At 39.4% G+C, this 26,648-nt stretch overlaps 1 long non-coding RNA gene across 1 annotated transcript in view; it reads right to left on the reverse strand.

Annotated features, from left to right (window-relative positions):
• Positions 1 to 24,178: 24,178 nt before the first annotated feature.
• The window catches only part of LOC103283035 (uncharacterized), a 63,573-nt gene continuing 61,103 nt past the window's right edge, over positions 24,179 to 26,648 (reverse strand). Inside the window, exon 6 of the long non-coding RNA XR_001729836.2 lies at positions 24,179 to 24,576. This is a non-coding gene — a long non-coding RNA (uncharacterized LOC103283035). The remainder of the gene's footprint in view (positions 24,577 to 26,648) is intronic.

A 26,648-nucleotide genomic window follows, 5' to 3' on the forward strand; every position in this document is an offset into this window, starting at 1 on the left:
TTTGTAATGAGTGGCCACAAACCACTTATTAAAGGTTCCTGTGTGAATGGTTCAGCCTCTCAGAATCTATTGCAACTCTGATGTATTTTTTAATAGTTTGCAGCCTACCAAAACATGTCGAGAAGATATAGATAACCGTAACTGACTTAATACTAAACATAAGTACTATATCATGGATGATGAGATTATCACAGCATCTATCTGTCAAAAGGTGTGTCACTTGGTAGTTGACTGACCATGAATCCATAGCAAGTTAGGGGCACAGACTCTCTTGAATTTATTTTCTGCAAAATATTACACTAAGCTGAGCACAGCAGAGAATTTGTGGTGACTACTTCTTCTCTAGAGAATCAAACCTCTTTGGTACCATAGAGCCTTCATGCTTAACAAATCATGGCTCATGGGGTTACAAATCATGTAAAAACAGCTGCCCTTACTCTGGTAAAGAGCCTACATGTACAAGGAAACCATATTACTGTTTACTGAACTATTCCCCCAAACATTAATAAGATCTGTTTCTTGGCTTGAAAATAAGGAATCTTACAAGGCAAAGGAAACACAGCATTATTTCTACTGATACTTAATCCTTATCAGGTAAATACAATTTTAGTTTTATTCAAAGCAGAACCACTGAATTCAATGAAAGTTGTTTGTAATAACTAAAGTCCCACTGATTTGAATGCAACTATTAGAGGGGCACCTACCAGTAGATTTAGTTATATGTCTTTTCTTTAAACTGTGGGTTTACATCTGGGTTGGTAAACAGTCCTAAACTATGTTTTGAGCTTGTTTCAGATGTAAACTGCTGTTTGATAAGGAAAACAAAACATAATTAAGCTTTTTATCTACATTTATGCATTCAAAATGTTTCCCAACTTTTTAATTTGATAGGTATATTGAAACATCAAACATCATCAAAGAATAACAGAATAATAATAATAATAATAATAATAATAATAATAATAATAATAATAATTTATTTTTCTATTCCACCACCATCTCCCCGAAGGGACTCAGGGTGGCTAACATGGGGCCAAGCCCAAAACAAGAACAAAATATGACAGTTAAAACCAATATAAGTAAATAAAAACAATATCAGCATAACCTTCAGATATAATAGACAAATTAAAAACACAAAATACAAAAAACACCATAATGACCAAATAGGGAAGGAAGTAAAAATGAACATCACCATCAATGGATAAAATGGGGGCAATCAAGTCAAATCAGGTGTGATTTCAAGAACGTTAGTAGAGTGCCTGGACAAATGTCAGAGCATTTCCTGAGATAATTTGGGTAGGATAGGCAGGAGGGGAAATAAAGTGCGAAGAAACAGTACATCAATGAGAGGAGTCTAACATATCATTGATTGTTCAAATGCACATTTGAAAAACCATGTTTTAGCTGTTTAATAAAGGCAGACAGGTTTGGGGCAAGTCTAATCTCCCTAGGAAGGGAATTCCAGAGCCATGGGGCAACCACAGAGAAGGCCCTCTCTCTCGTTCCAACAAGTCAGGCCTGTGATAGTGGAGGGAACGAGAGGAGAGCCTCCTCAGAGGATCGAAGAGATTGTGCAGACTCATAGGGGGAGAGGCAGTCGTGAAAGTAGACGGGTCCCGAACCGTTCAGGGCTTTGTAGGTGATCACCTGCACTTTGAATTGGGACCGGAAAGTGAATGGTAGCCAATGGAGCTCCTTAAACAGGGGGGTTTAAGGTATTGGTTATCAATAGTCATGAAGGCCCAGGATTTTTATGAGAAATTTTTAAAAAATATATAGATTAAGAAGAAAGATCAGAAGACCAAGGAGAAAGAGAACATCCAAGAATGCAAAAAAAAAAAAAAGATGGCAACCCCAAGAGATCCTGGATAAGAAAGACATTCACCAACAGCAATAGGCCACTCCATATGATGAAGAAGAATGGGAGGACAAAAAAGGGAAAAAAGAATAATGAGATGATCATGCAGTATCTCAAGAAAGAGGACCCAAAGATACTTTTAAAAAATATAAATTGATTGAATTCCCCACAGAAGAAGAGAAGAGCTTTTTGTTATTAGCAATTACTGGAAACAAGAAGAAATTCCCATCCAAGATTTACAAATTACAAAAATGATGGATCTGGCAGAAATTGAGAAATTAATCAGGTTTATACAATTGCTAGACACTCCCAAATTAGAAGAAGTAATCTACTACTGTAATAGCTAGAGATAGACAAACTGACTAGGCTTATATAATCACCAGATCCATCCAAATTTGAAGACGAATGGTAGCCTTTTGTTGACTATTTAAAATAAGAAAAGAAAATTAAAATATTGGGTTTTCTATAGTATCAAGGAAAATTAGTAGTCCAGGGACGTAGGTATAACAAGAAAAGAAAAAAGAGAGAATTTAGTGACATGAATAACAGGATCCCCAATGATATCCTACGGATTCTGGAAAGTTAATATACCAGAGATAAGACATTTTATGACATTATGATATTATGAAGCAAAGACAGGGTTGTAGGGGCTTTCTATTTTCAATTTCTCAACTTTTCTATCTCCTTTGTTTCAAAACACTGTACACCCACTTTTCTATCCTTCTGTTTCAGATTAGAAAAGAACTGTTCTTTTTCCCCTCTTATCTTTTTTTTTAACATCATAGAAGCATTTTTTCTATTAGATAACAGTAAAAGAAAACAAAGATGTAAGATGTAAAAAATTCCCCTGTTCTATATCCACTCTTGTACCCTTCCCCATTCCTCATATATTTGCAATACAAATTATATGGGGGTGGGGCACTCTTATTTGTAAGTACATTTTACTAAAATGTATTATATCACATATTTCCATTTAATGAAATATCTAAGCAAGTAAATCTATATGGAATAACAAAATGTTGGATTGAGGTGTGAATTGGATGAGTCAGAGCTGGACTACAAAGTGTCAATACTTCGTTAAACTTTGGTCTTCATTTCCACATGGTAAAACTTATGCTTATTGATCAAGATAAATCAGTATAGATATAGGCCAAAATAATGAGGGAAAGAGATTTGCTTTTGAAATTGGGACTTCTTTTTCAGTTTCTTGAGGAATGAATCTAAAGGGTTTAGTTCAAACCATATGTCTGGCTCCACTCAGCATTGTCATTTTAATCAACATAACAAACTTTAACTAAATGGAAATGTACTACAGGGACATGGCTTCAACACAGCTCACTTTGCAACTGAAATACAGACTTTTTTCATGAGGAAAAAGACTAATTAATTATCCGAGTTATTAAAGTCATTGTGGAAGGATAATATGCGAGAGAGCAGATGAAATTTTCCTAAATCAGTCATCTATTATTGATTAGCATAATCTACCTGTAATAGATTAACTGATTAATCAATTACTAATATGTTATTAATAATAGATTACTAAATCTGTTATTAATAATATATTGCTAAATCTATTATTAATAAGAGATTACATTTATTATTATTAACAGATTAATACATCTGTTACTATATGTTTAAAGCAATTGGATCACCTTTTTCCAAATTAACAATGATAAACAAACTTTCCAAATCGGTCAACATGGGTAACAATAGTAAAGAATGGAATAATAAAAGCATAGTATAAATTAACCAAAGCATTAAAATAGCCACAGAAAATGGCCTAGATCAGATGAAAAAGTGCTCTGAAAACATAAGAAAATACTTCTGTTATAATGCCTACTGTTCAGAATCAATTAGTATATTGGAAAATATAGTACTTTCAGACAGATGTGAATCATGTGCCTGGTTTTCATTTTTGTGTCCTTCCAAACCATCCAAGAGTCCTGGCAAACACACACCTGTTAAATTAACACTTAACTTTGAAAGGTTTTTTCTCTTTTGATAAAGCACTTATATCCTATGCAGTAAGCACCTTTTTTACTGCTCAATTGGATCTCCGAATTTCTAGGACTTAGAACTGCTAACTGCCTTTAGGTAAAGTTCATGATGTGTGTGTACTAACCATGTGTGATTCATTAAAATGGTTCTAAAGTACTTACAAAACTAGGGGGCACTGGTGCTTAGTTTCTAAATGTTTCTGAATTTTTGGTGGTAAAACTTTGGAACTCTAACAAAACTTACAAAATTTCATAATTTGTTAATGGCGGTTGCAATTGCGCAATAGGGGAAACATCACGATCAGTAGGGAAACATGAGGGGGCTCATTTTTGAGTTATCATGATGAAACTTACTGGCGCAGGCTGTTGAGCAACCAGCTGCAGCCAGCTGCAATGAATCACTCTGACCAGGAGGTCATGAGTTCGAGGCCAGCTCGGAGCCCCGTGTTTGTCATGTCTTTGTTCTATGTTAAGGCATTGAATGTTTACCTTATATGTGTAATGTGATCCGCCCTGAGTCCCCTTCGGGGTGAGAAGGGCGGAATATAAATACTGTAAATAAATAAATAAATAAATAAATAAATTGATACAAAATATTCCCCACTCTTAGACCACCAAATTTTAGAACATTTGATGATCCACTGTTTTTAGGGAATTTTTAAAATTTATATGAAAAATATTTTTTTTAAAAAAAAAATACAAGATCTACCTCCTTGAATTTTCTAGAGAATGACACAAGGTAACCCCCAACTTTCAGCAATATTCATACATCTACCGATTTATGGTATTTTTTTAAAGTTTTAACAAAAACTTTTTTAAAGGCATATCATTTAATGTCTCTCATATTAACCAATAGAAGAAACCAATATCAATCTATTCCTCATTTTCATAGAATCCTACAGTTGGAGAGGACTCTCTAGGCCCATCTAGTCCAACTCCCTTCTTTCAGGTAGAAGGGCACCATCAAAATGATGCTATGGCATGTTGCCTCTAAACTAAGAAATAAATTATTAACATGCCTCTAAATTTATTAATTGGATCATCAACAGATTCATTCCAGAAACATGATGGTACTACTCTATCTCTTCTAATTGAAGATTACTACAAACAGTAATATGACAGACCAAAATCAATCCATACTTTTGAGCCAGCTGAAAATGAAGAGTAGGAGAACATTTGACTGGCCTTGTATTGGTTGAGAGAGTGTTACTTTTTAGACCAGTGGTTCTCAACCTGTGAGCCCCCAGGTGTTTTGGCCTACAAATCTCAGAAATCCCAGCCAGTTTACCAGCTGTTAGGATTTCTGGGAGTTGAAGGCCAAAACATCTGGGGACCCACAGGTTGAGAACCACTGTTTTAGGCAGAGGTCACAGAGATTGATCATACTGATAGTTTAGTATGTCAAACTCTATGAAAAACAACAAGCTTTTTAAAAGGGCTTTGTATTGGTTGAGAGTGTGTTACTTTTTAGACAGACAGAAGTCACTAAGATGTTGAGATGTATAATACTGATAAAATAGTACAGTAGAGTCTCACTTATCCAACACTCGCTTATCCAACGTTCTGGATTATCCAACGCATTTTTGTAGTCAATGTTTTCAATATATCGTGATATTTTGGTGCTAAATTCATAAATACAGTAATTACTACATAGCATTACTGCATATTGAACTACTTTTTCTGCCAAATTTGTTGTCTAACATGATGTTTTGGTGCTTAATTTGTAAAATCATAACCTAATTTGATGTTTAATAGGCTTTTCCTTAATGCCTCCTTATTATCCAACATATTGGCTTATCCAACATTCTGCCGGCCCGTTTATGTTGGATAAATGAGACTCTACTGTATATCAAACTCCTTGAAAAACAACATGCTTTTGAAAAAGGTCTTTGTATTGGTTAGTTGGTTTGTTGGGTTGAGAGTGTTACTTTTAAGACTTTTAAATTGTGGCTTCTTGATTCTCCACTAGTTCTAGTATGCACGCACTCACACGCACACACAAACAGGTCACTCTTGCATTTTTAATAATAATGACTGAGAAAATAGACTAACTCCTTGCAAACGCTTTTAATTACAATTAAAATATAACAAAAACATAGAACTAGACAAAAATGAAATATAGTTCAATTTAAAATGTTAAAGAAGCTTTCAACTAGCAGCAGCTAATAACATTTTTCAAAAGAATTTGGGACAGCATAGCCAGCCAGGGGCAGCTTGCTAATCTGAAAATTTAAACTATTAAACTTTAAACTAAATTGTAATTCAAATAAAAACTATTTCCAAGCCTTTTCTGCCCGCCCCAGAGGAGGACAATTTTTCCTCTCCTTTCTTCCCAGCTTCGCTTGGCTTTTCTGACTACTTTCTTTTCTCTCTCTCTCTCTCTCTCTCTCTCTCTCTCTCTCTCTTTCTCTCTCCTTCTCTCTCTCTCTCTCTCTCTCTCTCGCTCACTCTCTTTTGTTTCATCTTTCTTTCTCCCTTCTCCTTCTCCCTTGATGTTCTCTTCCTCCTTGCCTTGCCAGCTCGCTACCCTCCACCCTCCTCAGTCCCTTTCCCAGCAAGAATGAGGCTTGCTGCGGTGTGCTCTGCAATTTAAAGGGTAATGGTGGCTGCTCTGCAAATGCCTCCCTCCCTCCTAAGGTAAAGGTAAAGGTTTTCCCCTGACGTTAAGTCCAGTCATATCTGACTCTGGGGGTTGGTGCTCATCTCCATTTCTAAGCCGAAGAACCGGAGTTGTCCATAGACACCTCCAAGGTCATGTGGCCGGCATGACTGCATGGAGCGCCATTACCTTCCCGCCAGAGCGGTACCTATTGATCTACTCACATTGGCATGTTTTTGAACTTTTTTATTTTGTGTCAAAAAAAAAAGCATTGCATAACAAATACATTTTAAAATGATGAAAAAAAGGAAATCACAAGCAACTAAATAGTTTTAGACCAAAAGTGGGCAACAGCAAGCACATTGTCCGTAGCTTTAAACAACTCCTCCTCCATACATGAGGCAGGACATTGTGGGCAAGCATTGTCTTTAGATCTGCCCACTCTGCTTCTGAGTCTGTTCAGGGACTTCCAAGTTTTTGAACTGCTAGGTTGGCAGGAGCTGGAGCTAACAGTGGCCGCTCACGCTGCTCCCGGGGTTGGAACTTGGGACCTTTTGGTCTCCAGCTCAGTGCTTTAACGCACTTCGCCACCGGGGCTCCTATGTAACCCTGATTGGCTGAGAGGCAAGCCCACAGTTAGGCTTCACCTCTCAGCAGGGCTTGGTTGCCATGTGAATTTTAACTGCATCACAGCTACATCCGAAAAGATCTGAGGCATAGGAATTGAAGGCTTCCTATGGTTCAAATTCTTAATGTTGGGGGGGGGCAGCATGCAGGCACATCTGAATTCCCTTCAGAAGTGCTGCACATTCGGATAACTTACGAGTCCTGAAGATATTCGCACCATATGCACAAGCCTAGTGTGTACTTTATCTTGGGGGAAAGGATCTTCCAAATGCTGAGTTTTTCCAATGCCTTTCCCAACAACAAGAAGGGCAGGGGCAACAGTCTTCTCCTCCTGAGTTGTCTTTAAGGGCAGTAATCAAGGCTGGAATTCACAAAGGGTGGGATCCGCACAGCAATGATCGAAAATGGGTATGAAGAACCGAACACAGATGGGAAATGTACTCCTTAAAAAGAAGCAGTGTTGGATCCAAAAGTAACCTAAAATATTAACCAGAACAGATAAGGCCAAGTAGAAGAACATGCATTTGTTAGAGACAAACCCTTCGCCTTCAGGCTATAGCCATCCTTATTTGTCTGATTTCAATTTCAAATAAATATATTACAAAATTAGGAAAAAATGCAACTATGAATACTCAGAGCCTTATGAAGAGATACTTTGGTACAGGGACACTGGCAGAGTCTGGGATATTATTTACTGTTTAACACTACATTCCCCAGAATTTCTCAATGAGCATTGCCAGTCAGCCAAAACCCTAACATTTCCAAGCAGTCTTAAAGTGACATCTACACTTATTTAGTTGATGTTTAAAGCAGCTTTCATAATAACTTTTCCATGTGTCCAGAGACTGGCATGGAAAAGTGCATGCTTTCAGATATGAGCTGGGAGGTTTGAATAATGTTGTTAATTGTGGTTGAAGAAAGGTTGTCTTATTCTTCCATACCATTTCAACAACAAAATGCCCCCAAGACTGTTGGCCTTTTCATCAGTCACCCAATTCTAGTGACTGTATCTTCAAAATATTTAAGGGGGTTGATTCCTTAAATCACTTGGGTAAATATTTTGCTTTCTAAACATTTAAACCACAAAGGCCTCTTTGTTTTGGTCAGCTTGGCATTAGTCAACAGACTTTTGTTGCAAGTCATGCCAAGTGAAGCTTAGAGACAAATGAAACAAGTCTTTTGTATAGCTTAGTGATGTGTATGATGGTAGCCTAAATACCCCAAGGAATCAGATTCTGTCTGATCTTGAAAGCTAACTAAAGCCAGACCTGATTAATTTTGTATTGGACACTGCCAATGAAGGTCAGATTATATTCAGAGGAAGAAAGTGTTAAAACTACCCACCATTCCTTCCCTTAAAAAGTCCTATGAACTTCATGCAGCTGTATGCACTTTCAAATTGACAGGCAACTTGAAAGCACATACACATAGAATATGATGATATGCTTAACTGTCCACAACCAAACAGCATGTGAGTCTTAGATCAAGATCACCCTACAGTTAGATTAAAGGTGGCAAATGCTAATGGGCAGCAGATGCACACTCTAGGCATTCAGTCCTCTTGGATGAAAAGTGGTATATCCTACAATATGTAAGTATGAGATACTTTTAATTCTGTCCCATTGTAAAGGTTGACATAAGGTTCAAGAAGCTTTTGCCCATGCAATAGAGAAGGCACCATATTGCATTTGTGTTTATCAGCAAAATGTGTTGAGTCTGCCCTTTCTACTTAGAAGTATGAGACACATTAATATGAAAGTTCTTTCAAAGTAACAATCAAAATAGATTGGGTGGGATAATGGACAACGTAGTAGGAAGCCCCTTGTTTCATAAATATAATTGTCCTTGGAGATATTCACAGTCTCTAAAGAGTCTGACACCTTAGAGGTCATATCTCTAATAGGGTGTAGAGGTGCCTTATTTTGGCTTTTATATCAGTGAATATGATTAAACTCCTGCTGTTGTGCTAAATTTCAAAGATTATAAAAAATCAAGGGAATTAAAAAGGTCACTGCAGTATTTCATTTCAATAGCAAATCTTGAGAAATAATGTACACTTTCAAAGGAGACTGCATTGAATAAGTTCTTTGAAAGAGACCCTGCCATGATTTCCATTTAGGGAACTCCACTTTGGTCTATCAAAATGAGCAGATCTCTTTTCTGTACCCTCCTCCCACTCTGAGGAAATGGGAAGTTCTCCTGCTGTCACCTATTCTGTGGGAGAGTTTTCTTCTCCATCATATCAGAAGAGAAAAGATAGAGAGTTCAGAATCTCCCTCCAAATGTAGTGTGAGAGAGATCAAACTGGAATTTGAAAATATTACCTTTTTTGTACATTTCCCAAACTTCACAGTTAGCATGCTCCAGTAGTCAAGATGGCTAGGGGATTCTGGAAAGTGTAGTCCCCAAAAGTAATATTGCCATGTATCACTTTCCAGAGGCGGCCCTAGGTAATTTTGGGGGGTAGGCGAACCAAATCTTGGCAGCCCCCCTCGTATTTGGCGCCCCCCCACAAACCAATACCTGAGGCTGAGAGCTGGAGAACGGCCGATCAAGGAAGACCAGGCTCCAGGAAGGCCTAGCTCTTCTAGAGAGATCTCATGAGGTCTCGTTAAGTCTTGCAAGGTCTCCCTAGAACAGCTATGTAATGCTCCTAGGCAGCGCGAACACTGGGAACCAACATGGAGGCCAATAAACAATCTAATATCTTTATTAAAGCAATAAAAGTTTCAAACAAAAACAAGTTGAATAGATAGTCAAGCAGTCGACCTTTTAGGAAAGATCAAAGTTAGTCCAAAAAATGAAAGTCTTATGTCCAATATTAGAGTCCAAAGTCCAAAATCCAATAACCGAAACACACTCAAACTTAATGGAAGTTTGAGTGGGGAAAGAAGCAAAGTTCCTCAGGAAAATACTTGAAGTAATAGTCCAGAGCAAAGTTTCAAGGCAAGGCTAGGGCTGTTCGTGATGGATCTGAAACGCAGTCCAAACTTGGCAAGGGATGGGACGCAACGCCCGGTCTACTCAAGAGTAAGCACGCCAGCAGGCTGCTTGGAAATTCAGGATCAAGAGACGATGTATTCTTCCTTCAGAAGTTCAGTTGACACCGCAACAGAGATTCTCTGCACAGAACTTTTATTGAAGTCCAAGAGCTCCCCCAAGCAGGTGCTTGACTCCCCAAATCTTCCCAAGAGAAACGAGCTGCTAACAATGAGGCGCCAGATGCCTGCCTCCCCAATTCTTCCCAAGAGAACTGGCTTAGCCACAATCGCCTAGCTCTGCTAATCTCACACTTCTCCTTAAACTTTGTCTTTGAGAGCAATCTGTTTTGAAAGTAGCCCTTCTATCAAACTCCAAACTCTCTGGAGATCCGGGAAGAGCTGGCAACATCTCAAGGGCATTCCTAATTGGCTCTGGCACGGCAATGTCAACAGGAGACATCTGGAAAGGGATTGAATCTTGCTGCGGTGGGAAAAACCCAAATCCTCTTCAATTTGATCAGCAATGGCTGTGGGATCAGGGGCCAAAGGTGCCTGAAACATCACAAGCTAGGCCTTCCTGGAGCCTGGCCTTCCTCGTTCGGCCATTTGGCAGTGATGGTCCCCAGCGGCGGCGGCGGCAGGGACCATCGCTCGCCAAACAGCAGAACGAGGAAGGCCAGGCTCTTCTCAGGAGACCTTGCGAGACCTCGCAGGTCTCCTGAGAAGAGCGAGGCCTTCCTGTTCGGTGGCGAGCGAGCCGATGGTCCCCACCGGGGGGGGGGGGGGGCCTCGGCGGCACCCCCGGGGACCATGCGCTGCAAACGGGGGCATAATTGGCTTCCATGGTGGACCAGCTCTGTCACTTTCAAAAATACTCCCTACACTGTTCATTGGATCAAGGCCTTCTCACATCCTAGTTCACTCCCAATGTGATACTGAATGGGGAATACAGTATAGGGTGGGGAGGAATACTTCTGGAGGACAACATTTTGGGAAAGGCAGCTATAGATCACTTTTTAAACCCTGAATAGTTATGGAAAATAGTAATGTGGAAAGGATTCAGCAAGTCCATGTCTAGCAGAATAGCCCTCCACATTTGCAGGTTTAGCTTTTGCAGAATATTTAAATATTTTGATTAATCTCTTCTAGTGGAAGTTGACAATAAAATCATACTGGAAGACCTGGAGATTCATATAGGGCAGTGTAGTCCAACCCGCAGCCCGCGGGCTGCATGCTACCCACCAATTCATTTTTGTTGGCCCTTAATGGAATAATATTTTAATTTAGCATTTGGAAAAAATCGTTTATCCTTCTTACTGCTTTAAGTTTTTAAGAAACGGCCATATATCAGCCATATTGAAACTTCACTCTTTGACCGTTATAATCCGTGGCATGCCTACTTGGCCCTCGGGTAACTAAAGGTTGGACCACACTGATGTAGGGAACACCTTTCTAGGTCATTCATTGGGATTTTATGGTTAACTTCTACAAGTCGCATGATTCTCATGTTTGACCTAGGGAATTGCATAATTTTCTTTGAAGATTTTCAATTTGTTTTGCCTGGTATTCATCTTGTAAACCCCAAGTTGTTGCTGCATAAGAAAGATAATACATAATCAGGTTTTGTTTCTGTTTTGGAAAAGTAAAATGGTTTTGTGCATGGCATTTCATCATCATTCATCATAGTTCTTTGCTGGGAGTTTTTCAGTTTAACATATTTTATAATGATCAGAGAAACACACCCACATGACATGAAATGACACATGGGATGAGGAAGGAAGTGAAGCCACAATAGTCATCATTATAAATGTTTATAGGCATACCTGACGTCTTATCTAAAGTTAATCCTGTTAAAGGACATGTTTTATGCTGTACACCTCTTCAAATATCAATCTAATAAGCACCAAATGAAGCTGAAGACAATGCTGTTATTTTTTTTAAATAGAGAAAAATTATTAGAATATGATAATTATACTGACAGTTTATATGCTCAGTCTAATCAACTGAGCTTCCAATTTGTCATAATGTACACTCGCTCATATATTATTGCTTAAATATAGCAACACTTCTGCTTCGAGAGGCTGTCAATCATGCCGGTGCCCATCATTTTTCTTGATTTGCATTTAAAAGACATATTTTAACTCTGATTGAAAGCTCACTATATTATACTGACCAGAACTCTGTTGATGTGTCACGCTGGGGTATTGGTATGTTGTCATACTGTAGTGTATTTTTTAAGTTTGCTGTGACAAGAAGGCAGAAAAAGCCATTTCTGTTGCCATGCAAAGAGAAATTTGTCAGCTCCCAAGCATCCTAAGTGGGTCCTCAATGCTAAAAGCCCCCTGAGAGGTCTATCTTGGAAAATCACCCATCCTAGTGTGCCTTGAAAAACTCATCTGGAAGATTGGCACTGCTGGGAAACCAGCACCTTTCTCTCTGAATGCCAATGACAAGGTAGCTTTCCTTAACTCCCCTTTGCTGATATTGCATCAACAAACCACCCCCTTCTTTTACTTCCATAGGTGTGCTGCTATTGAGGATGTTGGTCATGGAGTAAAGTTTTATTGAATTTGAGACTACCATTTGATTTATGTCAGTGCCAACTTGACCATATAATCATGCTGGAGATCCTAGAAATGCTAGGTAGGTCTCTCTTTAAACATTTTCTCCAATGCAATTCTACAGTATGCTAGTGGGAGTGCACAAACTTTTCAGGCCCAACAGCTGTATTTGATGTTGACTTGGAAAATAGAGACAAGAACTGTGCATATACATATCATCATCATCATCATCATCATCATTTAATTACTTATTAATCGCCCTCCATCCAAGATGCTCTAGGCGATTTACAAGATAAAATTGTAAAGGATAAAAATACATACATACAAATATTGATAAAATTAACATAGATTAAAAGCTCTAGTAAAGAGCCAGGTCTTGAGTGCTAGGGTAAAAGGCCCTAACTTATGCATGGCTCTCATATAGGGCGGCAAGGCATTCCATAAGGCAGGGGCAGAAATAGAAAAAGCTCTGTGTCTGGTCCTTTCCAAGTGCACTTCTCTAGGACCCGGTATATAAAGTAAGTCACGTTGGGATGGTCGTTGCAACCTCTGATGATGGCAGAAGAAGAGACGATCCCTAAGGTACGATGGGCCCTGGTTGTAAAGAGTTTTAAAGGTCAGAACTTGCAACTTATATAGACCACGGTAATCAGTTGGAAGCCAATGCAAATGCTGCAGCACTGGTGTTATATGGCATTTCATGGGTGTTCTTGTGGGTAGCCTGGCTGCCTCATTCTGAACAATACGGAGCTTTCAGGTCGTAGACATTGGAAGGCCAACATACAGTTACAATAGTCCAGCCTAGACGTGACCGTGGCATGGATGACTGTTGCCAGAGTCTCATCAGATAGATAAGGTGCCAGTTGCCTCGCTTGTCATAGATGGAAAAAGGCCTGTTTGCTAGCAGCAGCAACCTAAGCTTCCATTGTCAGCAGCGAATCCAAAACGACACCCAAGCTCTTAATGGTAGGTGAAGGAGATAGGGCAGCACCATCGAAGGTGGGTAGCAAATGGGTCAGACCAATCAAGCGGCCATGCCAAAGAATCTCAGTCTTCGCCGGGGTCTACTAGCACATAGCCAGTTCGACAGAACCTCTAGACATAAGGTGAAATTGTCTGGTATTGACGTTGCTCCAGGCTCCAAGTGCAGAAGGAGTTGGGTATCGTCCGCATATTGATAGCAATTTAGGCCGAAACTCTGAGCCAAACTAGCAAGGGGTCTAACGTAGATGTTGAAGAGAAGACCACCCCTAGAATACTAACAATAATCCCATTTTCCCCCACTTCAGCCCAGCCGATGCACTACATTTTGAGAAAAAAATGGAGTACTGTCCCATTGACTTTATGGAGGGGACAGTGCTAAGGGAATACCTGAGGGCTTCCTGCAGTCCTACAACTATAGATTGTGCACTTCAATGGTAGTGAGGAACAACTGGTTTACCTATGTTGTTGTATGCCTGCATCATTTCTGAGTTATGGCAATGCTAAAATGGCTGAGACTGAGCAGCTTCTGTGGCCGAGCAGATATTCAGCATCATAGCCCAATGCTTTAACCTGTGCACCATGCTGACTGTACTTCATAGGAATTTCTTTGTGAAGTACCAATTTCTTTGTCAAGCACAACCCAGATAAGATGGAGAGGTTCATGATGAGTGATCCAAATAAGGATAAGCCTGGAGCCCTTTTAAAATGCTGGAAACAAAGCAGAATTAGTGCATGATAAAAGCCTAGACTGGAACATCTTATACCAATATTGCCAGCGACTTCCAAAGCACCCAAGTTATAGATCAGTTCTGGGGTTTACTCTGAACTCTAGAGAAGTTAGCCGAGGTGCCTAAATACACTCCTGAAATAGGTCCAGCAGCTTGAATAATTCCTTTAAAGTTTAGATGCAAATCTAGAGGATGTTTAACACTTTACTGACATGGAAGTATTATTTGACTTGGGGGAGATGTACATATAGTTATGGTTTCAATAGATGATGAACACATGCAAGTATATTTCAAGAAGGACAAATTGTTTTTTCATGGAGTACCATCTCGATCCCACCAACAGCAGAGGCTGAGCCAACAATTCTGAGAGAATAGCAAGCTAGAGCTGAAACTTGCAGATAGATAGCAAGAAGCTCCATCACTATTGCTGTCTTGTGAATCCATGTACGTATTTGACTTAATACTAATTATCTTGATACTGGTAGTGAACCATAACTAATGTTACAAATTTGCAAAAATTAAAAGAACATCACCTAAAATATCAATGAGTCCTATGATCAAGGTCATTGCAAATGATATAGATCTTGTCTAAGCACTTAGATAATTTAGGTATAATTGAAGGAACTCTTTTCATCAAGCATCAGCTTCTAACCCAGGATTTTCTTCCTCTTGGACAAGCTACAGCAGTGCATTGACTATTTTAGAATATCAGCTTAAACTAGTCATCTCTTCTACTTGAACAAATGAAATTTACTTTATTTCTGATAAACAATTTCTCAGTAGATTGTTCCTTTTAACCAAGCAAATAAAGAACTACTTCTGATAGACCACAAGAGCTAGCATGATATAGAGATTTGAGTGTAGGACTGCGACTCCACAGATAAAGTTTAAATCCCCACCCAGACACGGAAACAAGTCACACTCTCATCCTCAGAGGAGGGCAAAGGCAACCACCCTCCAAATGAGTCTCCAGGATAGTTGTAAATCTCACACCCGGATGCTGTTTTTGTACAACACCACAGGCTTCAGAGGGGAAGAGAGTTGAAGAAAGTCTAGCCATGCTAAAAGATAGTCATGACCACAGCACTGCTTTTTTCGCCTGCATCTTTTTTCTGATGTCAATCAGTTCAGAATATCAATCATATAAAGTAGAATGCATCAGTTAGGCTATACTCCTGACACTGGAGGTGGACACAAATACTCATGCAACTAGTTTCTGAATAGACATTGTACTGTGAATCAGGCTTGCAAGTGTGTGTGTTGCTTCTGCTCTCTGTAAAATGATTGCCTGGAACTAGAGAAACCAAAGAACCAAGTCACAAATAGGAAAGGTGGAAGCATAAACAGGAAGCCAATGTGTTTAAACATACTGTACACCAATAAGAAAATGAGTTGAGGATGGTTTGCTTTAGTTTGGTTTCAAGAGAGCTCAAAGGTATCTGGATGGAGCCTGCTGGTGAAAGTGGTCAATTTTTTCACCTTCACATTTACTCTCGCATCTTCTCTCAGTAGATCATTCCCTGGGCTGAAAGAAATAGGAGGCAAACGTGGTGCAGCGGTGCATGTCTGCTCAGCTTATTAAAATGGGAAGAAGGCAATATTTCACCCCACCCCCAGAAATAAAAAAAGGAAAGGAAAAGACAGACAAGTAAGAGAGACTAATCCATCTGATGAAATTAGCAGGCAGAGTATGTAGCTGTTTGAAATGATGAACGAGGTTGAAATAGCTACACAGGCTAACATCTAGTGGGATAATTACTCCAAGCTCTCGGGCTAAAATCTGTCTTGGAGGAACTGGGAGGCTTTGATGACTCAATTTCTACAGGCATGCTTATGAAATACATAGTAAAAGCTATTAAAACAGAATTGTTCTTGGGTGGTATTCTGAGACTGGGCTACTGACCCCATCAGGCTGTTTTTAATAAGCTGCATGCAAGCGTTGCTCCCAGAAGTGGCAGCAACGTTGGCTGCCCACCTGCTGTGCTTTAACCACCTCCTCGCCTTACACCCTATTGTGAGCAATTATTATGTTTCTAGAATGCATCCTGTTTTTCCTCCATATAAAATTATATCAGAAACTCTCCATTAAGCCTCGACTGCTGCCTTATCTGTTCTTCCAATTTTAGTTTTAGTCTGCATGTTATTAACCTGTGCATCCTGTTAAGGGGATAACATGCTTTAGCGGCAATCGTCTCTAGTAGCCTTCATTATCTAAAAAACCTACTGCAGAAATGAAATCATTTGGAAACAAAAATATTCCGCAACATTGGCTATATGAAAATGTTTCACATACTGTTGCCCCTTAATAAACATTAAATTGCAGTCATAGCTCTATTTTGTAGTGATCCAAGGGCTTGAATGTCCCCCCCCCCCCCAAAGTTCTCATCAACCCCAGCCATCTGGTAATTGGGGAGATATGGGATTGCCAGTTCAGGATCATCCCAGGTCATGAGGTTTCTGAACCCGAGACCTATAGTGATGCCATTAAGCACTATGCATGTACCAGTTCACAACATATCACACAAAATATACATTTGGCCATCCACATTTGTGGGTTCGACTTTTGCAAATTTGATTATTTGTGGATTTAAATCCTCCATTGTACTTTGATGGCCAACTTCCACTGAAAGTTAACCATAAAGTCACACTGGATGGCCTAGAGCAGGGGTCCCCAAACTTTTTAAACAGGGGCCAGTTCACGGTCCCTCAGACTATTGGAGGGCCGGACTATAGTTTGTTTGTTTTTGTTTTTTTAAAAAAACTGTGAACAAATTTCTATGCACACTGCACATATCTTATTTTGAAGTAAAAAAAACAAAATGGGAACAAATTTATTTATTTATTTATTTATTTATTTATTTATTTCCAGCATTTATACCCCGCCCTTCTCACCTGGGGGACTCAGGGCGGCTTATTTATTTATTTATTTATTTATTACATCACTTCTACCCCGCCCTTCTCACCCATCAGGGGACTCAGGGCGGCTTACAGTATAACCATACACATTAAAAACAGTTTTCATCAAATTTAAAAATCCATCAAGATTAAAAATTACAATAAAATTAAGAATAGCCATTAAAATATACATAATTATACATTTAAATATACATTTAAGGCGCTTTCCATGTTCATGTGGGGTCTGTCAGTAGGTCATATATTCTTATCTCATTTTTGCTGCTACTCATGCTCAAATGCCTGGTCCCATAACCACGTTTTTGTCCTCTTTCGGAAAGACAGGAGGGAGGGAGCCTGCCTGACTTCAATGGGGAGGGCGTTCCATAGGCGGGGAGCCACCACTGAAAAGGCCCTGTCTCTCGTCCCCTCCAGCCGCACCTGTGAGGCTGACGGGACCGCGAGCAGAGCCTCATCTGACGATCTTAAGCTTCGAGGTGGGTCGTAGCAGGAGACACGTTCGGACAGATAAGCTGGGCCGGAACCGTTTAGAGCTTTATAGGCTAAAGCCAGCACCTTGAATTGTGCTCGGTAGCTAATTGGCAGCCAGTGGAGCTGGCGTAACAGAGGAGTAGTACGCTCCCTGTACGCCGCCCCAGTTATTAACCTGGCAGCCTCCCGTTGGACTAATTGAAGCTTCCGAACAGTCTTCAAAGGCAGCCCCACGTAGAGTGCGTTGCAGTAGTCTAAACGAGATGTAACAAGGGCGTGGACCACCGTGGCCAAGTCCGGCTTCCCAAGGTACGGTCGCAGCTGGCGCACAAGTTTTAATTGTGCGAAGGCTCCCCTAGCCACTGCTGAGACCTGGGGCTCCAGGCTCAACGATGAGTCCAGGATCACCCCCAGACCGGCTTACAACAGTTGGCAACATTTAATGCCAAGAACATAATAATAGAACAAAAACAGTACATAGAATCAATCAAAACTATAAAAATACATCATTAAAATACATTATAACAATTAAAAGATATGTAAATTAGATCCATTTGTCTAAAAACCTTCAGCTTTCAATCGGACCATGTCAACGTTATCGTATTACTCGTTAAAAGCTTGTGCACACAGCCATGTTTTCACAGCCTTTCTGAAACCCAGAAGAGTTGGGGCTTGTCGGATATTTGTGGGGAGGGTGTTCCACAGCCTCAATGTTAATTATTATTATTATCATCATCATCATCATCATCATCATCATCATCATCATCATCATCATGAAAATAATAAAGAGGGTTGGAAAAGATCTCTCGGGCCATTTAGTCCAGCCCCCTCCTGCCTTTGTCTTCTACAAGCAAAGCACCCCTGGCAGATGGCCACCCAGCCTCAATGTTAGTAATAATAACAATAAAAATAATATCAAGGGTTGGAAGAGACCCCCTGGGCCATTTTGTCCAGCCTTCTTCTGCCTTTGTGCACCATAAATTAAATAATAATTAAAATACCTTTGTAAACACAAGCAAAGCTCCAACTCCAGGCAGGCACAGGGCAAGGAAGGAGGTGGGAAAGGCTTGTGCAGGGAGAGGGAGGAGCCAGGAATGGCTGCAAATGCTTTTGCAGGGAGAGGTCAGAAAGGGCTGCAAAGGCTTGTGCAGGGAAAGGACGGAGCGGCGGCATGCACCTTCCTGGGGGGTGGGGAGGAGGAAGCCACTGCCGTAGGGGCCGGATAGATGCCTTCCAGGGGCCCGCGGGCCTTAGTTTGAGGACCCCTGGCCTAGAGATTCGTAGAAATAACATTTTTCTAGAATCTCTTGGTTCCCCTTGTGATTTAATGCAATTACCCACTTAGTAGGTTATGACAAATGGAGCACTCATTAATCAGAGGTGGTGAGACAGTCAGGTGATTAAATAGGAAATCTGGTTTAAACCACAGAAAACAGCTGCTTTTTAAATTTGTTTTTATAAATATTTTTATGACAGTTTGAGCCCTCACTCACATTTTGGGCAAAGGGTTACAGCCTGTCTCAGCTGTTTCTAATATTTCCCTATATGAGGGTGATGATATTTTAAGATTTGCAGGGAGGACTTTCTGATGACACCACCACAATCACAGACACCGAAACTTTCTTGGTGGCTTCTCCCACTCTCAGGGGTGGCTTGGTTTATGGTTGCCAGAGTGAAAACTGTAGAATTCAGAGTTTCAGCAACTGTTGCTTTTTGTAAAGAACAACACCTGCTTACATTCTTTCTTCTCCGGTATAATTAAAGGTATAGGAACCCTTTCCAGTTTACAATCTGGCAACCTCAATTGATTGGCCCATTCTCCTTTCTTTCTGCTGTCAGGCAATTACTTTTTTACTTTGGCATTTCCTTGGCTCATATTTTGTTGTGACAGAATAAATATAAGAATAATTTAAAGTATGATAGAAAAGATAAAAGCACAGCACACCCCATGAAAAACTTTCATGGGGTGTGCTGTGCTTTTATCTTTTTTATTATACTTTAAATTTGTTTTAAACCATTTAACTTCATATTATTAATAGAATGATTTTTTTTTCATTTGGTAACTCATAATATTTAGTTTCAATTTTTTGCAAGCTGTTTTCAGTCCTCTGCTGTGAGAATAACAGGGTATGAATAAAATAAGATTTAAAAACTATTTGTAAAAATTATTTCAAGTTTTGGGGGACATGGGTTCTCTAAAGTTTCTTTGAAAATTGCCAAAAAACTATCAGGGGACTCATGCAATCCATGAGTGACATTTTCCTTACCCATGGAAAGAAAAACTGTGGACTTTTAATCCAAAAGCCTTGATGATATTCTGGTGAGTAATATCATGGTTAAGAACCATTACAAGGTCTGCCATCCCTGAATTAGTCGAATCCTCTTTAAAGCATTCTCTGTGTTATGAAATATCATGATCACTTCTTGCAAAGAATTCAATGCAATCATTTTGCAACCATCATTATTACTGAATGCTTCAAAATACATTTTAACCGAAATAAAACACTTTCATTGAATTACCAGATTTTGCTGCTTTTAGACTACAATCCATCAACTCCACTAATCATTATAGATAACTTCAGTGTGGCTCAGACCACTTTTCTACTTCATTCAATATAGTATATTATGAGTGCCATGGTTCTGCATGCAATTTTGAAGTTCTTTTCAGAGGAGACGTTTGTCCATTGAAGTTAGTCACATTAGATAGAAAATGGGACATTGTAAAAATAACTGAAAAAGTGTGCTGTCAGAGAATTAATTGAGACTGTCCTGCCAAATTGATACAGTAAAACAAGTAGTGAGGAACCTCAAATGCAACAAAATTTTTAGTCACATATAGACACACAGGAAGTATGTTTGTCCATTTGAGAGTCATTAGGGGTCAAAGGAGACAGCAGTTGTGTCCCTCTGAGGCCATAGTGGTGATTTGGCTCTCAAATCACTGAAAGTTGTCCACAGTTTGTTCCAGTTCTATGGAGTGACTAGCAGTGTTTACAGCTTGGAAGTACCTTTATATTCCTTTCTTTTTTTTCTGAAGTAAAAAATAAAGGACGAAATATATTCTAACAACCTTAAAGCTAGTGCATCCACTTTGCCCATTCCTTGAGATGTCTAGTTTTGCCATGATGGCATAGACTTTCATTACATCCCATTTGGATTACTGTAACATGCACTATATAGGGCTGCCTTTGAAGAGTGTTCAGAAACTACTCTTGGTACAAAGAACTTGCAGCCAGAGTACTATGTGGGGCAGATTACAGGGACTGTGTGACTCTCTTCTCCATCAGATCCACTAGCTGCCATTTGTCTGTAAGTACAATTTAAAATGGGAGCCCCTGATGGATTAAGGTACTGAGCTGCTGAACTTGCTGACCGAAAGGTTGGCAGTTTGAATCTGCGGAGCGGGGGGAGCTCCCGCTGTTAGCTCCAGCTTCTGCCAACCTAGCAGTTCAAAACATGCAAATGTGAGTAGATCAATAGGTACTGCTCTGGCAGAAAGGTAACGGCGCTCCATGCAGTCATGCTGACCACATAACCTTGGAGGTGTCTACGGACAATGCTGGCTCTTCGGCTTAGATATGAAGATGAGCACCAACCACCAGAGTCGGACACAACTAGACTTAATGTCAGGGAAAACCCTTTACCTTTTAAAATTCAAAATGCAGGTTATGATTAAAACCCTGTGTAGCTTATGTCCAGGCTGCTTGACAGACATCTCCCCATATGTTCCTCAAAGTGAGGTAGATATTTCATCGTCATCATCCTCACCTCCACCATCAACATGTCACAGATGAAAACAGGGGAACACTGGCCAAACAACATCACTGTGATCCAGGTGGCAAAACTTAATGATTTAATCCTGTCCTCTCCTTCTTGTTGAGTTAATTGAGTGCCTATGGCTTCTTCACTTTAATTTCAGTTTGCAGCCATTGAAGTAAATTCAGAATAAAGGAGGAAAGTGGGATGAGGAAAAAGAAATTGGGGCATTTTGAAAGCAACTAAAAAAGTGGGATGACAGAATATTAACCAGATTGTCCTTGCCAAATCAGAATATTTAGAGAATATGACTTTGTCATCATCTTCATCATGGTGATGATGATCATAATCATCAGCATCTCTAGTGCAATGGATTAAAACTAGCAAGAGTCAGCATAAATGAGATGCAGTGTGAAATGATTTTGAACTTTACCATAAGGTCACATTTTCTTGGGGATATGGCACCAAGCCTATATGTTTCTGATTAGATCGCCTGTCATGAGTTCTTCCTTGCATAGTTGTTTCAGTAACCCATCGTTATCCTTCTGATTGTTCTAACCCATTATCTACTTAGTCTTGTCTCATGCACGTGCCACAGCAAGAATGTAACAGAAAGGTTGAATCAGAGGCAGAGCTTTTAATAATAAACAGATTAGCACCTTTCTCAAATATGTACAAATAAGCAAGCAATTTGACATCATCCACCGCAGAAGTTGTATAGGAGGAGAACATACTACAGGGGTCAAAAGAGGTTCATAAGCGAATTTCACTTCCAGGACATTGAAGAATCCCTTGCTTTGCTTTTAATTCAGTCCTGGATACATTCTGTACTTTTTTTTGAAAAAAAAAAAGAATTAATTTATGATCTAAAATCTGTAAGAATATAACATTTGAAGAAGTTTTTACTGCCAGAGAGGAAGTCTATTTCTTCATTCCCCTTAGAGGAGCTAACCAGTTGAATACTTGCAGTGGAACTGCATCCTCCACTCCTGAGAGTATCACCTGTTCCTAGTTTAAGGGAACAGGAAATGTCATGCAGCACATACAGATCTGTCCTCCGACAGATGGAAATAGCTGTAGGGAGCTACTTCACTGCATTGTGTAGGTCCAAGTTACAATATTTATTTATTTGTGCAAGAGATTATTGAGAGATGATAATTCGCTATCTTCAAATATCTGAAGGGCCATTAGCATGGAAGATATAATAGGCTTGTCTTTTGCTGCCCAACAGGGTAGGACCCACACCAATCAATCCAAATTACAAAAAAGGAGATGTTGACTAAACACAGGGTGAAGAAAATCCAGTGGTGAGTGCTGTTTACCAATGGAATGGACTAGAAGAATACTAATCTCTTCAGGCTCTGCAATTCTAGTGCTTTTTCTGTCTCAGAAATTCTATGACTTTTGATTCATATGCTTCATGCACTGATTTGCTGTATGTGCCCATATTTTGGGCATATCAGTTGCCACATATTTTTGTCATTAGCTGACCAGGATTCCTAGTTTTCATTTAAAAAGAGAAAAGAAACCAATAGTGCTTTCAAACAAGAGTTTTTTCCAGTGTAGTCACCTGCTTTCATGTACGGAATGTTATTATCTGGAAAGGATTCTGGTTGTTGCACCCCCCAATTGCACCCACACTTACTGCAGTAAGGAGGCCTTCCTGTTGACTGCTATATTGCTAAGGCGTCCACATGATTCAGAACACCTGTCATAAATAGTTCAAAAAACAAACAAATCTGTTTTGTTAGTGTTTGTTCTTTAAGTGTGGATTCCCACAGAGAAAACAATGAAGGAGGTACCCAACTTCTGTGCAGGTTTATTTAATGTGGCTGCATCCTTACGCATGTGCTCCATTCCTCCAATTGTTATAATGCCTGAGCAGGTCTCTAATGCACACACAACTAGTGTGAGTAGTTATCAATTTAAGAGGGAATCTTCATACCAACAATGCATGCACGTGTATCTTCTGTGCTGGATTGCTCTATCATTTATGAGTGGAATTTTCACAAGGGGAAACAAATCATGCTCTGACTACGTACAGTATTACTTTGCCAAACATCTGAAACTGCTAAGAAGTTTGATGTTATAAATGCAGAGCATAGAAAAGGATCAACCCTGTTGTTAGACAGAGTGAGGTGCTGATGGTTGGTGACAATTAACTTGGAAATGAGTTTGAGAAGACAATGGTGATTGTTGATTGTGATGTCAGAAAGACATTTTCTTATTGGTCGAAGTTGTAGCATATTGTTGAGTTGTTTTACATTGAAAAGCTGAAAACCAACTGCGAGCTTTTTCTTAGATAAAATATTTCATGTTCTGCAAACAAGATTATTAACTCTATCCCCCCGCCCCTTTCACATGTGTCTTTCCCACTGGCATACCCAATGTGGTTCAATAAGAGGAGGCAGGCAGATACAATCACAATGTCTATGACCTTGGAACCTTTCACAATACACAATTATAGTGCTATGGTTCCATTTTAATCCATGGCAACATCCTATGGAATTCCAGGATTCCAAAAAATGTTCCCTTGAACATTAATGTGGAATCACAGTACTGCAAATATGTAATATGATATAGTCCATGTACATACAAACTTCATTGTGCACATTCTGGGAGTATATCTGTTTATTTAGATCAAGTAAAATAACATGTGCTTAATTAGTATATTTTTCCCCAGAAATTAATGAGACAGTGGCAGAAGATCCTCATAGTTAATTTATTTCACTCCATAGTCTAGCATATGGAAATGGAGAACATGAAAAAGGAGATCTGAAAGGCACCTTTATGAAAAACAATTGATTTGCTTCATTTCATTGAAATGGCTGGTGCTTTGATGGTTCATATTTACAATAGCTTGTCCTGTTCTTCGGTGGAGTTGATATGTTGAAGTCCTTAGAACCATAAACTTGATCAGAACTTCCTGGGTAATAAACAGCGAATTGAAGATGTTGGCCCCCTCCTCACAATGTTACTGCAAGCCCAGCTGCGTGCCAATTTGTAGCTAAAGACATCAAGAAATGTGTTCTTCATGCTCAAATGCCCTTGGAAGTTGAAAATAGTTCCTGGAAGCTCAATATGCAAACTGGATTCAGAGGCTGAAAGAATTTAGAGATGAAAAAACTTACACACATACACAAAAACATAACACCCTGACCTTCCCTGACAAAGGGTAAAGCTTGGACAAATCCATTACTATTACAGACAATGGGGGAGCTTTTCAGAGCTCAAAGTGCAATGCTTATTCAGTCTCTTTCACTTCCTTGGCAGAAAGTTCAAAGAGTAAGACTGGAGGACACTAATTGCGCATACACTTTTCCTTTCAGATGAGAAAAACAAATATGCACATGCAGATTTAATAAGACTAGGGTGGAAATGTTCAGAAGCTGTGGGAGCAGAAAAGAAAACTGGAAGCAACATGAAGTAGAAAAAAAAGTAATTCTCTCTCTGTTGGTCTCACTGCATCTGAATCTTGCATTAGATTTTTAGGATTAGGTAATACCAAGTAAAATTGTTTCATATTTTATTTTCTATACTATGGAATATATTTTTGTTTTTCAGAAGAACAAGTATCATCCCAATGCTGTTATGGTCATATTTTTGCTGAATTTCTCCTTTTCCAATTAAGTTAATAGAAGGTGTAACTTACCTTTCATCCACACTGCAGAATTTTAGCAGTTTGGCACCACGTTAGCTGCCATAATTCCATCCTATGGAATCCTGGGATTTGTAGTCTGAGGTGGTTCCTGAGCTCAGACAGAGAAGGGTAAGTATCTCACAAAACTACAAATCACAACTTCAAAAGCACTAAGCCATGCTAGTTATGTAATGTGGTGTCAAACTGCTATAATTCTGCAGTGGGGATACAACTGTAGAGAATATGAATCCCATCAATTCTGTAAAAGAGGATCCAAAAAGTCCATTTTATAACTATCTTTTACATTGAAACCTTTTATATTTCCCAGCAGTGCATTATAAGATTTTTTTAAAAATAATTATAGCAAGAATAGGGACCATGTTGCTACACAACTCCTTTGCCTTTTAGCATGCATCTAATTAATAGGAGTCCAACAGCACTTGGCATAAATGTTCATATATCACAAGAAACATATTGTATTGGGTCAATGTCTCTTCTTATTGTTATATTTATTATATCCTGCCTTTTTCACAGGTCAGGACTTTAGATGGCTTTACAATAATAAAAGCAAAATAACTAAAAATTCATCTCATACAAAAGTTAACCTTCAATAAAATTAAAACCAGTTGAGATTCATTCTTTAAGAAGAAAACAACAAATAGACAATATGGCACATCTGCTGTGAGTTGGTTCCTAGTTGATGTTGTTTATTCCACCAGCCCACACCAGAGCTACCTGTCAACCATCACCATCCCCAGCTCCTTCAAGGTCAAGCCAGTCACTTCAAGGATACCATCCATCCATCTTGCCCTTGGTCAGGCGCTCTTCTTTTTTCCTTCCATTTCTCCCAGCATCATTATCTTCTCCAAACTTTCCTGTCTTCGCATTATGAACTTCATCTTTGCCTCTAATATCCTTCCCTCCAGTGAGCAGTTGGGCATTATTTCCTGGAGTATGGACTGGTTTGAATTTCTTGCGGTCCAAGGGACTCTTAGAATTTTCCTCACCACAGTTCAAAAGCATCTATCTACCTTCACTAAGCTTTCCTTATGGTCCAGCTCTTGCATCCATAGGTTACTACGGGGAATACAATTGCTTTAACTATGTGAACCTTCATTGCCAGTGTGATGTCTCTTCACTATTTTATCGAGGTTGGTTCCAGGAGCCCCCATAAATACCAAAATCTGTGGATACTCAAGTCTTCCTATATGTGTAGTATGCTTTATATAAAATGTAAAATCAAGGATAATCTTTGAATTTTTAAAAATATATATTTAAGCTGTGGGTGGTTGAATTGTGAATGCAGAATCTGTGAATATGGAGGGCCCTCAATTCCCTTTCTCATGTTGCTTTGCAAACGTTAACTCCTGGGAATGCACTACAGTTCCCTAGCAAAGAATTCTAAGTATCTCATCAAACGATGCTTCTACACACTATCCACCCCCGGGGCCTATGATACTCTGAAGTACAAGTCTTTACCTATCTTTTAATTGATTATGTCTACCTTGCAGCCCTGATTACTGTATTGGACCC

The sequence above is a fragment of the Anolis carolinensis genome, chromosome 1, assembly GCF_035594765.1.
Source record: "Anolis carolinensis isolate JA03-04 chromosome 1, rAnoCar3.1.pri, whole genome shotgun sequence".
Taxonomy (NCBI): Eukaryota; Metazoa; Chordata; class Lepidosauria; order Squamata; family Dactyloidae; genus Anolis; species Anolis carolinensis.